Consider the following 16,401-nt stretch of genomic DNA (forward strand, 5'->3'; position numbering starts at 1 on the left):
ATTCTCCTTCTGGGCCTCACAGACTCTGGTGTTTCATGACTTGTTAAGAAGCACAGCGGAAGAAAGGACTCTGTGGCCAAACACGCTTAGGAAATAGTTCCCACTGCAGGAAATGGACTGATTTGCTTTGGGTTGCTCAAGTCAAAAGCCTAAGACTCACTTTTGATTCCCTCTTTCCCATACCCCACGGTGTCCAATCCACCAGCAAGTCTTCTTACTGCATTCCCAAATTGTACCCTCTGTCAATCCGCTTTTATGTTCTCAGCTTCCCACTCCAGACAGCTCATCCTAAGCTATGATGCAACCTACTTGCCTGCCTCCATGTTCTCTACTATCCAGAGCATATCCAGAGTGCTCTTTGAACAACTTAATCCCAGTACTTCATTCCCCTGCTTAACACCCTCCCTATCTTCCCATTGCACTGAGAAGAAATCCAAACATTTTCCTGTCCCTGCCTGTCTCTCGAAGTCGTCTTATATTGCTGCTCCACTCACTCCATTCTGGCCCCACGGCCTCATTTCTGTCCTTAAGTATGACAGTCTCACTTCTGGCTGAGCGCCTTTGCCTGGAAAGCTCTTCTTCTGGAGCTCCTTTCTGTAGCCATCTCCACACACCGCCTACCTTTATGTGCTGCATCACATCTCCCTGTTTTATGTTATTTTATTTTTAGAGATCATGCCACCATCAGAAATTATATTGTTCATTTGTTTGCTACTTGTTCCTAGCTTTGCCTGGAATGTAAGCTCTTTGAAAGCAGGGATGTTATTTTATCACTGAGAGCCCTGTGCAGTGCCTGGCATCTTGCAGACACTCAGATATTTACTGTGTGATGAATGAAATACTGGCTAAATGACAGCAGATGCTGGACCTTATGCAGCCTGAAAAATATGACCACATTTGTGTTCACTAGCTCTTTTAAGATACACCCTTTAGCCATAAAATGAAGCATCATTTTGCTTTTCTATAGTGACATTTTTAGATGAAATTTACAAAATTAAAACTTGTTTTCATCCACTTGGGGGCAATTTTAAAATTTCAAATAAGAAATAATACCTTGATTGCCATGACTATAAAACTGGACTGGAAGTGTTATAAAAATATTTTCAGACATTCAGTTAAATGCTTTTCTTGGGCCCTGCAACAGCTGGTAAACAACAAACATGAAACAAAGCCTTTTCTTCATTTTATGTTTTACCTTCAAACGACATATATATTTGATAAGTATAATGCATTTATTTTAAACCCTAAAGCAATTCTAAAAGAATGAATATAAGATGGAGATTTACTTTTCAAAATTGTTGGAATGGCTACATAGAATATTTTATTAAAGGGTGACTTGAATTTTTAATTAAAGTTAAAAAACTCTTTTGTTGATCAGACCAGTTTAGTAATATTTCAATGTTATTTCTGTTTTACTAGACTATTTCCTATATAGACTTGGGTTTTCAAAGCAGCAGAAACATTTTGAAATATTCTAGAGCTCCAATGTGTAAAATAGAAATATGCTGACTCCATTAGTTGCGTGAGCTTTGGAAAAATTACTTACCCTGTCTGAGTCTGTTTTGTGTTCTATAAAACGGGGATAGCAATGTGTATATCACGGACTTGCTGCAGGGATTAAATAAAAGAATCCACATGAAGCACCCAGCTCAGTGCTTGACATAAAACAGGCCCTCAATACATGCTAGTTATTTTCTACATTGCTCCTTCCCTCTCCCTCCCTTTAGTCCATCACACTCATTGAGTTCCTGCCATGTGCATACCACTTGCTAGGTATTGGATATGACAACATTGAGCAAGGCCTGGTCCCTGACCTCAGGTTGGGGAGGCCTTTTGCATTATGAGACTTTCAGTATGGCTTGGCGTTTGATGATATAGGGTTTATTTTATATATATATATATATTTTTTGTTTTGTTTTGTTTTTTTACCACATATAGTAACCAGGGTTCCGAAGTTAAAAAACATTGTGCTAGACTTGTGTTTTTGTGTGATATTTATGAGTGTTTGGTATCCAGGTTTCCAAAGTCAAGTTTAAAAGCATTGGGGTACATCAAATTGTACAGGTTTCACTCTAGGACGTCTCAGAGCATTTACCTTGGGAAAGTAGAATATGACTTTCTAAGACAATCTCTGGCAGTTCTGTGCACATGTTAGGGGCTTAATAAATATTTGATTTGTCAATATTGGAGCAGTGGTACACACATTTTCTGGGACTTTATAGGAGGAAAGGATATTTCCAGTGGAGGCTACCGTTCTTCTGTTGACTATACTTCCTTGTGTGGGATTCACACTGGTCACAAAGATGAATCCAATGTTGACAGGTAGGAAAAGGGGTGAAGAAGGCACTCTGGGAAGGAGAAAGTACATGAGATAAGTTCTGCTTTGTTGTGGAGCAAGCATTAAGCAGCTATTTTTCTATGGGGAATTATGAATTCTAGTGATTCAATAAAAGTTAGAACAAGAAGAAAACCTGGCATTCAGGTCGTGCTTGAAAAGCTGGAGAAAGCCTCAACAAAGTTGTATTCTAAGATTTCCAACTTCTCCATTGAGGATTTTTGTAATAATTCTGGATTTCATGCTTCTTATTCCACCTCTGAGAACTTGATAGGGCGTTTTGGGTAATTGCGTGATTCCAAGGCTCTTCCCAAGCAAGAAGTAGGCATAGAACGAAAAGACTTGATTGTCTGAAATCACTAACATTTTAGAACAAGACAGAAGCATGGCCAAACTTGTGAAGATTTAAATGTGTTTAGAAGTGATTTTATGTGTGTATGGGAAAGTGTTTGAGGAACAGGGAATAACATATTTGCCACTTAGCTCCTTCCTACCATTCCCCCTACCTTCTTTAGCTTTCCTGGACCAGATTTTTGTGCCAGGAGCCCATTGCCCTGAGTCTATCCTCATACTGCCCTCGCCCTGTCCTCCTGTGTCTCACTCGTCCCCACTTCCTTTCCATCTGCTTGCATGGATCACCATGTTGGCTCTCCAGATATTTGGGCTTAAACAGGACACGTATATATTCTGGATCCCATCCACCGTCTGCCCTTGCTGGTGGTAGTAATTCATCAGTCTATTAAATTCTCATGGGAGAAGCTTAGAGGAGACCTGAGGGGCTCTCCTTCACTTTCTCCAATTCTATATATGTTTTAAGGGCTTTCTCAAGGCCAAACTCCGTCTTTAAGGACTAGAACCCAGTGTTTTCCAGTCTTTTAACTACCAACAATCTCTCTTAGAATTTTCTTCCTTTGACCCCAAATTTTATAAGAATTTTGTCTCCTGAACAAATGCAACCAAGGATGTGTTTTTCTATTAATTAGAGCTTTCATTTAACTTAAAATAAGTATCAGCACCCTGAGTTGATATGACTACAATCACAAGGGAAGGAACTTGATGTTTTAGCTTGTGCATCCATATTTCAGATAAATGTATGATATACAAAGATAATTTTGATATTCAGAAAGCTCTAGGACCCCAGGAGGATCAGGGACCCCAGGTTAGAAAAGTCATTTAAACTAAAGGAATGATTCTAATGGTGAAGACTTCAGTAGGCGGTATTATCTCAGGTTTGTTGGGAGATGTTGAAGGGCAATGGGGATTTGATCCACTGCTCAGATCATAGTATATGAACAGCTGCCAGTGTTTATTAACACAAACCTTCCCTCACTCTCGCGCATTCTTGTATACCACATGTGTGAAAATTTTCTCCTTGTAAAGGTAGGGGGAAAATTGCTGAAATATAACTTTGCATTGATAATTTGTAATATGAACTTAATAGTCACTCTGCTCCAAAGCTAGCAAATAATAGAGGATAATCTTAAACTAGTCCCAGGCAAGTTTCAAAAGAATATGCTAAATGTCAAGGATTGAATGATTAAGAAAAGACAAATGCCAGGTCTTCCCTTCCCTCCATTCTCACCAAAAAATGGCTTTATCCATTGCTTTTCCCAGCAAGGGAAATCGTCAACTATACAAGCTATGTTTATTATTGAGAACTGAACTTTCTATTCATGACAATTTGAGGAAAAAAAAGGTCCCCAACTCTTCATAGTGTTTAAGGTGAGCCAAGAGAGATTCTGTACTCCTGGTGGAGGGAACAAACTGGAAAATCAATCAGGAGCTGAAGTGGAGGCATCTTTGTAAATGGCTGTGAGAAGCACCTGAGAGTTAATACTGAAAGAGATAAATGAAGATGTGGCAAATCTATACTGCTGTCAGATTTTGCAAATGGAATCACATTAATACTAGAGCAAATTATGTGGTTTTCAGATTTTAGCAACAAAGGAGAGGAGAAAAAGTTCAAGCTTAAAAAAAATCAGTTTCTTACTATGAAATGCAATGGTATGCTAGGGAGGTGGGGAGAAGGAATTGTTGGAAAAGGCAAGAAAGTGACTTTCAGGTATTTGGTAACCAGGAGAGCAGATATAAAGGAAGTCATTGTTGAAGAAAAAATAAATAGTTCTATACATTTATTTTTTTGAAGTTAATTGGAACTTGCAGGATTTTTTAAAAAAAAACAGCACTTAATTTTAGAATAATTTTTGATACACAGAAAAATTGCAAAGACAGTAAAAAGAGTTCTCATATACCCCACACCCAATTTCCTCTGTTACTAACATCTTACATTAGTTTAATGCATTTATCACAAATTAATGAACCAATATTGACACATCATCGTTAACTGAGGCCCATACTTTATTCAGATTTCCTAAGTTTCCCCCTGATGTCCTTTTTCTGTTCCAGGATCTCATCCAGGACACCACAGGACATTTACTTGTCATGTCTTACTTAACTTCTCTTGGTTGTGACAGCTTCTCAGACCTTCCTTGTTTCTGATGACCTTGACAGTTTGAGGAGTACTGGTCAAGTATTTTGTAGAATGTCCCTCAGCTGGGATTGGTTTGATGTGTTTCTCGTGGTTACACTGGGGTTATGGATTTTTGGGAAGAAGATCTTGGAGATAAAGTGTCGTTCTCATCACACACTGTCAACATGGCTTATCACTGTGGATGTGAACATTGACGATCTGGCTGAGGTAGTATGTGTTTGTCAGGTTTCTCCACCGTAGAGTTACTCTTTTTCTCCTTCCTCATACTCTTTGGAAGAAAGACACTATAAGCAGCCCCCACTTAGGGAGTGGGGAGTTATGCTCCACCTCCTTGAGGGAGGAGTATTTACATAAATTATTTGGAATTCTTCTGCACAGGAGGTTTGCCTATGCTCTCCCATTTACTTATTTGTTCAATCATTTATCCACATCAATCTGGACTCGTGGATATTTGTTTTATACTTTGGGTTATGAATCGATACTGCTTTTTAAAATTTTGCTGCTCAAATTGTTCCAGCTTTGGCCATTGGACCCTCTTTTAGTTGACTCCTGTGTCCCACTGACATACTCCCATCATTGTGGTTTTTAAGTGTTTTTTGAGAACTTCTTTACTTCTGGTACTACAAGAAGCTCCAGGCTGGTCTTATATATTTGCTGCTTGGCACCCAGAGATTCACTTGCAGGGGGCTTCATTAACCTGCAGTCACGGTAAGATCAGTTCAAACATGTATATGTTACTGAAGATATATATACACAGCCTTGCATTTGCAATCTGCATTTCACCTCACCTTTGAAAATCTCTGGTAAGAAGTTGGCTTGTGCAGTGTAGATGTGTGGGGTTTACAGCTTGCAGTTTGAATTTCACTGCACACAATTTAGTTGTGTGGAGCCGCATTTCACTTTGTAACTGAGCGCCTGAATAAATGTGTTTTTTTTGGTCAAACCAAACAGGCGAAAAAAACACCCCTGAGCTAAAAGGAATAGAATGACTGCTCTGCTTCAGTGCGTGAACCCCATGAAACTCCCACTTGCCATTGCAAGTATCTAACCGGCAAGGTGCAAATCAACCGTCACACGTTTCTCTGCCAGGGGAGCAGTATGCATTTCTGTGTGATCAGAAGTGCATTGCAAATGAAATTTAGTCAGCTGCTTTTCCAGAGCCACAATTGTTTTAGGAAAGTGAGAGGAAAAAGCAGCTTTTAAAATAGAACCAACAAAAAAGAAATTGGATAATAATCATACAGAGTGTTGTGGTCAACTGGTCCAACCTCTTTATTTTATAGAGGAGAAAACAGCCTTGAGGAGGCTAAGTCCCCCACCAAGGTTGTTGAACTAAATAGGGGCAGCTCAGAACTAGTGTTCAGGTCTGTGACTCCTAGGCTGGTGCTGTTTGCCTGCTGCCTTAATTTATTGATTAGATAAACTCTTATAGCTGGTTTATATTCAATGGTCTTGGCAAGTCAGGAAATAGATTATACATCTCTAAGGTTTCATTTCTTCTCCTGGGGAGAAGTAGATAGCAGTAGAAAGCAGGGTATAATCTATGGAGATATCATTTTTAACTCCTCAAATACGCTTTGGAAGTCATTTTTTAAGCCTGCATCAGGAAAACAAGGGTCAGCATAGGCAAAGGGGTGCTAGCACTGAACATTGTTTTTACACCCCGCATTCTTAGCCTTACCATCAAGGATCTTTGATTAATGTCCAAATCCAGGATACAGCATCATTTCAACAATTTTATCAAGACTCTGGCTACAAACTTGAGAAACTCAGACTGGCACAAATTAAAGGAGATTATTAAAAGAATGTATAAATTAGTGTTGCATATTCAAGGACAGGAAACGATATACCATCAAGCCTAAGGGGGATTGGAATTAAGGGATTCTCAGAGGATCCTATAGTCAGAAAGTCAACAAATATTACTAAGTACCTGCTATAGGCTAGGTACTTGGGGACACAAGAGAAAAAAATTCAAAGTCATTGCCTCAAGGAGCTGACATTGCAATGGGACAATTCAAACAGTAAACATGTAAATGGATTAATAGGATAATTGCAGATACTGATAAATGCTATGAAGAAAATAAAATAGGGAAATGTGATAGTAATGTGGCAGGAGGTTCTACTTGGGCTAACGTAGTCAGGAAAGGCCTTTCTGAAGAGGTGACATTTGAATTATGAGAGGAAGTCAGGCATGTAAAGATCTGTGGGAGATACTTCCAACTAAAGGAACAAGAAGTACAAAGGCCCTGAAAAAAACTTGAACTTTATTTTAAAATAAGATGTATGAGGGATGGAAATAAGGCTGGTGTGGTTCAAATGCAAGAACCGAGGAGAAAAGTAAGGCAGGTAATGTCAAAGGGGTAAGCGGAGAACGGATCATACAGGGCCTTTTAGACTTGGTAAGGAATTTGTGTTTTAATGCAGATGCAATGGAAATTCATCAGAGAGTGATAAGCAAGATAGTAACTGATCTTGCTGCTATTTGTACAACTGACCGTAGTTTAAAGGCTGTTGGAGAAATTTAGTGAGAGATGAGGAGGTGGTGGTGAACAGTTGATGAGGAGTGGTCAGAGTCAGGAAAGGTTTTGGAGATAGAGCTCATGGGACTTGCTGATGGATTAGACATGGAATATGAGGGAAGGAGAGGAATTAAGGATGACTTGTAGGATTTTTGACCTGAGCAACTGAGTGGATGTTGGTTGCATTCATTGAAAAGAGGCAGACTAAGATGTCTCCAACTATCTAGGAAGGTGTGGACTGGGGGATCAAAAAATTCTCTTGGCTATGTTAAAGGTGAGATAATTATTAGACAGCCATAGGGAGATGTCGAATAGGTGGTTGGGTATTTGAGGGTGGTTCAAGAGCAAATTAAGTCTGCTGATGCCAAGTTCAGTTCTCAGAATGTGTTCACATTGTTTAATACCAAGGGATTGGAGGAGATTATCTAGGAAGAAAATATAGATAAAGATCAGAAGAGAGTCAAAGACAGAATCCTGGAGGCATGACCGTGATTAGAGGTCTGGCGGAAGAAAAGCCAGCAAAGGAGACAAAGAGACTAGAGAGGGTAGAAGGAAACTTGTGTCATAAAACTGTGAAAAAATTGTTTTGAGGAGAAGTATCAACTCTATCAAATGCAGCTGAGAGATCACATAAGCTGAGGGCCTTTGTGGTCATTTGTGACTTTAATAAGAGCTATATTAATGAAGAAATGGGGACAAAATCCTCATTGCATTGGGTTGAGGAGAAAATTGGAGGCAAGACAATGGAGACAGTGAGGATAGATAATCTCTTTGTAATGGGAAGAAAGACAAAATGTGCGGGCATAGATTCAGTTAGGATGATGGTTTGATAGTGGGAAAATATCATTCTTCTCTGATTGCATTTCGTTTCTCTGTGAAGTATGAAGTGAGGTCTCTGGTATTTGATTCTTTCTGCTCAGTTCTTCATTTTCCCGTTTCCCAGATTACAGAGATAGCACATTAACTGTCCTGTGACTTTAGTTTGCAAATGTCTTTGGCTTGCCATGGGACCAACTCTAGCCTCAAATCTATGTGACCCTACAGCTCTGGTGACCAATGTGGTCTTACAATGGTTTTTATGTCTCCTAGTTCAGATTCTTGGGAGGGAGAATCTGATTGGCTCATGCTAGTCTGCTGTCTTTGGGTCAGTGTCTACTTCTGATCCCGTGAGCTATAGCTAGAAGTCTTGGTCACCTAATACAAACATGCAATTCAGGCCTAGTCCTTTATCATGGGTTAGTCTAAAGAAGACAATATGGATTGGACAGTGTATTAATTTCCTGTGGCTCCTGTGAAAAATTACCACAGATGTAATGACTTAAAACAACAGAAATTTATTCTTTCACAGTTCTGGAGGCCAGAAGTCACAAATAAAGATATCAGCAGAGTCATGCTCCCTCCTGAGGCTCTAGAGGAGAATCTGTTCCTTGCCTCTTCTACTTCTGGTGGCTGCTGGCATGCTCTGACATTCCTTGGCTTGTGGCTGCATCACTCCAATCTCTGCTTCTGCCTTTACAAGGCCTTTGCCTGTGGGTGTCTCCTTTCTCTGTGTGTCTATTCCCAAACTCCCTCTACCTCTGTCTTATAAGGGTATGTATGACTGTGTTTAGGACCCACCTGGATAATCTGGAGAGGTCCTCTTCTCAAGATCTTTTACTTAAGCACATCCTTTGCCACATAAGGTAATATTCACTCTTTTGTCATATAAGGCAATATTCACAGGTTCTAGAGATTAGAAAGTGGACATATCTTTTGGGGGGCCACCATTCAGCACACTATAGACAGGTACTTGAAAATATTTTCCAGGGCTTTCCCCTTTGTCCAACAGTTTTTAAAAGAAATGAATCAGGATAAAGGACGAAAGTGTTGGATTTAAGATTTTCTGAATCAGTCTCTGAGTAACCATTTCATCAAAAGGATTTCTGGTAACTTAAATGTATTGGGTTATAGTTCCACTGAGAAATAGCACTAATTGGCACCATTTTGGTTGTGTAATGAGAGAATGCATTTGAACCAAATCTGTTTTCTTCTCATTGAACATCTATATGTACAGAATGGAAGCAACAGATAACTGTGGGAGAGAAATTGACTGTATAGGTATTTTTCTATCTAATCTGGGCTCTGTGAAGTGTAGTCAAACAATTTATTAAAGAAACAGTCTGCTTTTACCTTGCTGTCCTTTCTTCTCAATCAAAAAGGAAAACAAAGTATAAAAATAGAAAGTAGCTTCTGGGCTTAGAAGGGGATGAGAAAAAATATTTTTAGCATTATGAAGGCTGTTGGAGTTATTCCCTCTGCCACATTGTGAGCTCTTTGTGAAATCCCCTCATCTCCTCTCTCAGCTCATGAAAGCACAGTCTACTGCTGTCCTTGAGTCAACCTTTCTTGAGGAAATCCTCCTTTCAGACGGTTATTCTTGTCAGTGCTTTTTCCTCCAGTCATCCAACTCCCACCTACTAAATCAGAGGAGAGGAATTCTAAGTGCCCTGTTAATAACTTTCTCTTTTGGGATGACTAAGAACCCCAGAATTATTTCTATGAGAAGTACTGTCTTCATGTTTACATCTCGTCGGCCTAATTTGACTTTAAACAGGGACCTGTTTATTCTGCAGTCTGTGGAGTGTTTAGCCATATCCGCAATGACTAAACCCACTTCTTTTAGCCTTGTTCTCACCCCTGGAAACAAGAATGGGCTCTAGAAATTGTATGAAAGAAGACCCAAGTCCTTTCCAGAGGAAGAATATGGGGGATTCCTCTTGGGCTCTTTAGCCTCCGAGGAGCTCATTGCCCATTTCCCCCCTCGGGTGGTCTCTGGAGCTGCTGGCCTGCCTCCCCCTGCAGGGAGCAATGGACACACGCACTGCCACCCTGCTCTCGGTTTAGAGGCAGCAGTAAAACAGCTTGCAGTGGAGCCTGTTGAGATGATGTAGAGAGAGGTTTATCTGCTTTCCACAGTGCCAGATGGAGAGGATCCGTTTGAGTTAAACAACAGAGAATTACATTCCCAAAAGTACCTTTAGACAGCATATGGTCTTAGCATTTAGGTAAATTCTTGAATCATTTAGCGCTGGCCTCCAGGCTTGAATGGGCCACTTCAGGATACCTCAGTCTGGGTGATTTTGACATTCTCTAGGTGTAGCCAAATATCCCTTGCTTTAATCTCTTTTCTCTAGCAGAGTATTCCATAACATGGTGCTGACTGACCAACACCTCCCCTTGGAAAAAACTTTCTTGTTTAAGGACAGTAATAAAATCATTCTTTAGTTTTCTCTTTTTCAGGCAAGTTCCTTAATATTCCCTCTTCAGACACATTTTCTATTTCTTGAATCATTTTTCATGTCTCTTCCCTGAAACTCTGCCTTGCCTCTACATTCCTGTAAAGGTATGGTAATGGAAACGACCCATGATGTTCATATACAGGTCTGCCTGTCCCTCAGTATAGTACAAAGCTTATCTTTAGACAAGATATCACCACTCTGGTTTTTTGCTTGAAGTGAACATTATGGAGAAATGACTGATTTGTTGTGATGGTTTATTTTATGTCAACTTTACTGGGCCATGGGGTGCCCAGATATTTGCTTAAACATTATTCCTGAGTGTGTCTGTGAGGGTGTTTCTGGATGAGATTAACATTTGAATCAGTAGACTGAGTAAAGCAGATTGCCTTCCCCATTGTGGGTGGGCCTCATCCAATCAGATAAAGGCCTGACTAGAATAAAAGGCTGAGTAAGAAAGAATTCTCTCTCTCTGCCTGACTGTCTTCAAGCTGGGACATCAGTCTTCCCCAGTGTTCCACTTGGACTCAGACTGGAGCTTACATCATTGGCTCTCCTGGTTCTCAGGCCTTCAGCCTTGGACTAGAATTATACCATTGGCTCTCCTGGGTTTCTAGCTTGCCAACTGCAGAACTTGGATTTAGCCTCCATAATTACATGAACCGATTCCTTATGTAAATTTATGTATCTAGCTATCTATGGATCATCTTCTTTTGGTTCTGTTCTCTGGAGAACCCAGACTAATACACTTAGGCAGAAAATAAACTTGGGACATCTACTTGTTCCTGAAAGCATAAGCCATCAAAGACTTCTTGAGTCATGCCAATAGGACACAAGAGTCAACTTTAAGAGTCTCCTACTGCTCAAAGATGGGACTATTTGAGCATTAAAAAATGACTATATAGGTCGTGATGTCCAGGCAGAAGTCCTCTGCTGGCTCACTGGGAAGTAGCTGAAGACTTGGAGATGACAGTTGTAGAGGCCATGCTCAGGGGCAGACCCGAAACTACAGTCCTCCTCTCCCCTCCCTCCACACAGTAGACCAGACCAAGGTGGGGGGCTCCAGCAGCACCAGGCAGGTGAGTTGCATGTGCTAGCTGCAGCTAGCTCCTGAAACTGGACACGAGCTTCAAACTCCTGGACTGTGTCACCATCCAGGAGCTCACAGCTCCACTGAGAGAAAAAAAAAAAAGACTGCTATAAATAGAAATCTATGAATTCATAATGATACTTTGAAAAGGAAAAGTATACCATGTTGGTTACCTTTGTAGGTTGCCAGAACACAACTCATTCTTCTGAGGAGCGATAGTTAGAGGGAAAGAATTGAGTGTATCCCATCTTTCCTGTACAGACTGTGTATTTCGTGATAACCATATAGGTGTACATGTCCCTCCTCTGCACCCCACCTCTCCCCAAGTCGTAGACCACCAGGAACATACCTGGAACTCAGCAACTCAGGTTTATTGCTTGTTGCAAGGAAGGAAACTGTGAACTGTGGGGCATCTCAGAGGGTGTGAGAAAGGATATATTACAGGATATGGTTGGATGATGTTGGGGAGGGAAGAGGGACTTTGCTGTGGATTGGAAGGAGGATAATTCTATGATTGGGAATTTTAATATATCTTAAAGAGTGATATGATTGGGTATTTAATAAATCTTATAGGGCAGGCTAGAGCAAGGCTAAAGCTGTAATTATTACAGAAGCAGCAGTAGTTCATATTATCTGGAAGAGGAGAGTGTTTTATATTTCTGTGGTCTGCACAGTGACCTAGTTTTTACCTGTGATTAAACAACATTATGAAGTAGCCCTGTTTTTTATCCCACTTCTTCAAATTCACAAGGTGACGATGTTCTGTGAGATTGCTTATGTCCAACAAGAGAACACTGAGGTCTAGTTGTGAGTGTCAGGTCAGCTCCTAGGGTTTAAGGCTGCTTCTCTGCTTCTGAAAGGGCTTTCTTTTCTTTTATTTCTTTCTTTCTTTTTTTTTTTTTTCTAAAACAGGAGGATTTTAAAACAGCAGAAGAAATGAAAGAATTGGATAAACCCATATTCAACCCCTGATGAAATAATGGATCTAGACAATGGATGCTGAAATCATGGGTGAAATGTCAATGGAGTACTTTATTATGGATGGTTCAGGCTGATATCACCTGAACCACTGGTCAATCTTAACATCACTAAACGTGGGACAGACAGACATGTGCCTCCTGATGTGACTCACGGCAGCCACCGCCTTTGACATATTCTTGCCAAAAAATTTGAATCTGAATCCAGTTGTCTCTAATCTAACCACCAGTTTATAGGAAATATGAATTTTAGAACATCATCTTAAATAACACCATGAAGGTACAATCAGCCAAATCTAGAATCTTCAGCAAATAAGTGTCATGGAAAAAAAAAGAGGGGGCGATGTTAGATTATAGGAGACTTACAAAACCCATCAACCAAACACAGTGTGTGAATTTTGTTGGGATTCTGATTCAAACAAGCAACGTCGAAAGACATTTTTGAGATAATCTGAGAAAACTGAGTAGGGATTGGGGTTAAATGATACTAAGGAATAATTATAAATTGTGTTGTTATGAAAATGGTACGGTTGTTATTTTAAAATTTTCTGTTATGATACATTCTGAAGTATTTATGAATGGGATAATATGATGGCTGATATTCTTGTCTAGGAAAAAGAGGTTGAAAGGTGGATAGTTGAAACAAAAATGAGAAAATGTTGCTAATTCTTAAAGCTAGGTGATGAATCTATGGAGATTAATCATTCTTCCTACTTTGGGATATATTTGAGAAGTTCTAGAATGAACAGCTTTAAAAAAAGGTGAGTATTACTTTTGTTTCACATCATTTATTCGTCCTTTCCTCCTCAGCAGGGCACTATCACCCACTATTTATAATTTAAGAAGGGAAGACAGTCACTCACCTTCCTTTCCAAACACTCAAGCAGAAATAGTTCTATTTCCCAAAGATCTGTTCTATAATTCCCAGATACTGCATTTGCTCAATCTCTATTTAACATGGCCTTTATGGGATAGGGGCTCTCTGAAATGACTAGGGTCTCCAACAGTTATCAATTTAAAATTTTATCTATTTTCTGCCTCATTCATTTCTTCAAGGTTATGTATCCATCAAAATAAGAGGCCAGTTGTAGAGAAAATTGAATAGCTTATAATATGGACTGTAATTTTTATACCGTGGCTGTCATATTCAGTATTTAAAGGCTGAGCTGCAAGTTGAATGACCATAATATTACTTTGAAAATTTCTATGGAATTCAACATTTTATGGCATTTTCCACTCAGGAGAAAATCTTCTATAAATGTTCCAATTTTTAGAATCCCCGTGGAGCTGGGATAATAGTCACTGCCTAAAATGGATGAAGACTAAAAGAGAATCCTAAGGGAGTGTTACCTCACTCTCTTGGGCTATTTTTAGCCTCAGGTTTGCTCCCAGAGACAGAGGTAAATAACTTTGTCATCCATTTCTCCTAACTAAATGTGCATCCTGACTTTCTCTCTTTACTACTCATCAAACTGGCATTTTTGGTTTTTAACCCTTTCGGATGTTCTGACCGCCTTAAAGATTCTTAATAATTCAAGGACGCTTCCTCAATAAAATACTATGTATGTGCCTGTACCCGCAGAGTATCTGGGGGCAGACTTCTGTGTTGTTATAGAATGCATGCTCAGTAGAATCATGCACAGTGGTTAGTTGCTCTTCGGTGGATTGTCTCCTTTGCAATTTTGTGGGAGATTCTGTAAAATAGACTGGATATTTCTATGGTTCCCAGACTTCTGTGGCATGGTTTTATTTACTTGTCAATCAAAATTATGTCTAATAAATGTCATGTTATGATTTGAGGGTAACCCATGGCAGCATTTTTAGATTGACTTCATTTAAAAAGTGATGTTGATGACAGGGAATGGAAAATGATTTATTCTGCACAAGGTCAATTGCACTGTCTCTGAAAGCTAAAGTTCTCAAATCTTTTCCTTTTGTTTGGAGGACCCATTGCTCTTCCTCTCATTCTTTCCGTATCTGAGACCAGGCTTGTATTTTAGGGTGTTCCGACAGGGAAACAACCAAATAAGGTTATTTGCTCTCCCAAATGACTCAGTTGAGTAGGAGTAAGGAGACAAATGAAAGAATGATTTATGAGGCCTTGTGAGGGCTCAAAGGAGAGAATGGCCGGAGTCTGCCTGGAGGGAAGCAGAGAGGAAGGGTTTCACAGGAGAGCTGACGTTTACACTGAGTCTTAAAAAAGGAGAAAGGACATGCTAGACGGGGAGAGGGATATGAACAAAGTCAGGGAGATCTGAAACAGTATAGTACATTTAGGGGGCTGCAACCAATTCAGTATTGCTGGAGGACGGTGTGGGTGTGTGTGTGCGCGTGCATGCACATGCAGGTGTGTTGTAGAAGGCAGGGTAAGGATGGTGAAGATTAGAGAAGTTATAATAAGAAATAACGTTGGGATGTAAGTAAGAGCTTTGTGTGTCTTACTAAGGAAATAGGACTTTATTCTGTAGGTGACGGGAAGCCTTTGTGATGCTGACTTCTTAATATCATCCTGTCCCTGTCATGGGCTTTTACCAATATCCCTATCACCCTTATGCAGCGAGAGGCCCAGAATGATCTTTGGATAGCACATAGTAATCAAAGCAAGGTATGGACTATATGTGCATTAGTGTTAATGTTCCTTTAGGGGTTGAGGTAACTCAAGTTTAGGCTTTTGAGAATGTTGGCATATTTCTTGTTTCATAGGGCTAAGAACGTGGGGCAGGACAGCAATCTGGCATAAGTTTATTGCAGGTGGGATTTGTTGCAGATATATAGGCTTCTAAGATGCCATCTTAATTAGTACTTCTGCAATAACTATGCTTGGATTCTATGCAAGAACTTGATATGTCTTTTTAGAACTCTTTTGCTTTCTTTCCATCTTCACATTTCAATGAAACTTCACTAGTTTTTAAACTATATATGGCATACACCCTGTCCATGACTTAAAAAGAGGACATAATTTGCTACTATTTCCATTTACAATTCAAGGTCTCTGATACGATAATTTAGTCTTTGATTTGTATAGAAAAGCATAAAGAGTTCAGGCATCAAATATTCCTGAAATAACAGTTCCAATTAGTTCTTTGATGAACTTCAGAGCAAACAATTAACTCATTGTCCTTGAGAGAAGATTGTGTTGATTCCAGTTTGTGCTCTAACAGGAGATATTGCTCCAAACTTCTCCAGAGCTTTGGGAGAGGAAAGTGTCATGGTGATCCAGTTCCCACAGTTGATCAAACAAATTGTCAGCTTCTTGAAGGGCTTAGTGCAATACAAATCTGTCTGGAGACAAATCAGGCAGGTAAATTTTTGAAAGTTCAGATTAAGAGCTACCTGAAAGTGGCTGCAATTTCTTTTATTAAAGTGATCCATTTTGCTCATTCTTCCTAAGCTCTTAAATACAGAAGCCATCTTGAGATATTCTATCCTTCAAGCTAGTTAACCGTAGACCTATGCTTGATTGGTGAAATCCCACCATACAAATCCCACCATTCTTTTCTTTTGCAGCTGGAAAGACCTTAAAAAATTTCTAGCTGATCATGAGTTTTCATATTTAAAGATTTTCAGTGGCTTATTATTGCTCTTAAGGTGAAGACCTTCATTCAACAAATATTTATTGAGTGCTTACTCTGTCTGAAGCAGTATTCCAGGCCCCAGGAACACCACAGTGAATACAACTGATGAAAATTCCTGTTTCCATGGAGCTTGCATTCT

At 39.7% G+C, this 16,401-nt stretch overlaps 1 long non-coding RNA gene across 1 annotated transcript in view; it reads left to right on the forward strand.

Annotated features, from left to right (window-relative positions):
* The window catches only part of LOC147914639 (uncharacterized), a 168,145-nt gene extending 152,202 nt beyond the window's left edge, over positions 1-15,943 (forward strand). Inside the window, exon 4 of the long non-coding RNA XR_015555118.1 lies at positions 12,623-15,943. This is a non-coding gene — a long non-coding RNA (uncharacterized LOC147914639). The remainder of the gene's footprint in view (positions 1-12,622) is intronic.
* Positions 15,944-16,401: the final 458 nt, after the last annotated feature.

The sequence above is a fragment of the Ceratotherium simum genome, chromosome 18 (assembly GCF_057802395.1).
Source record: "Ceratotherium simum simum isolate JZ-2026a chromosome 18, ASM5780239v1, whole genome shotgun sequence".
In the NCBI taxonomy this organism is placed as follows: Eukaryota; Metazoa; Chordata; class Mammalia; order Perissodactyla; family Rhinocerotidae; genus Ceratotherium; species Ceratotherium simum.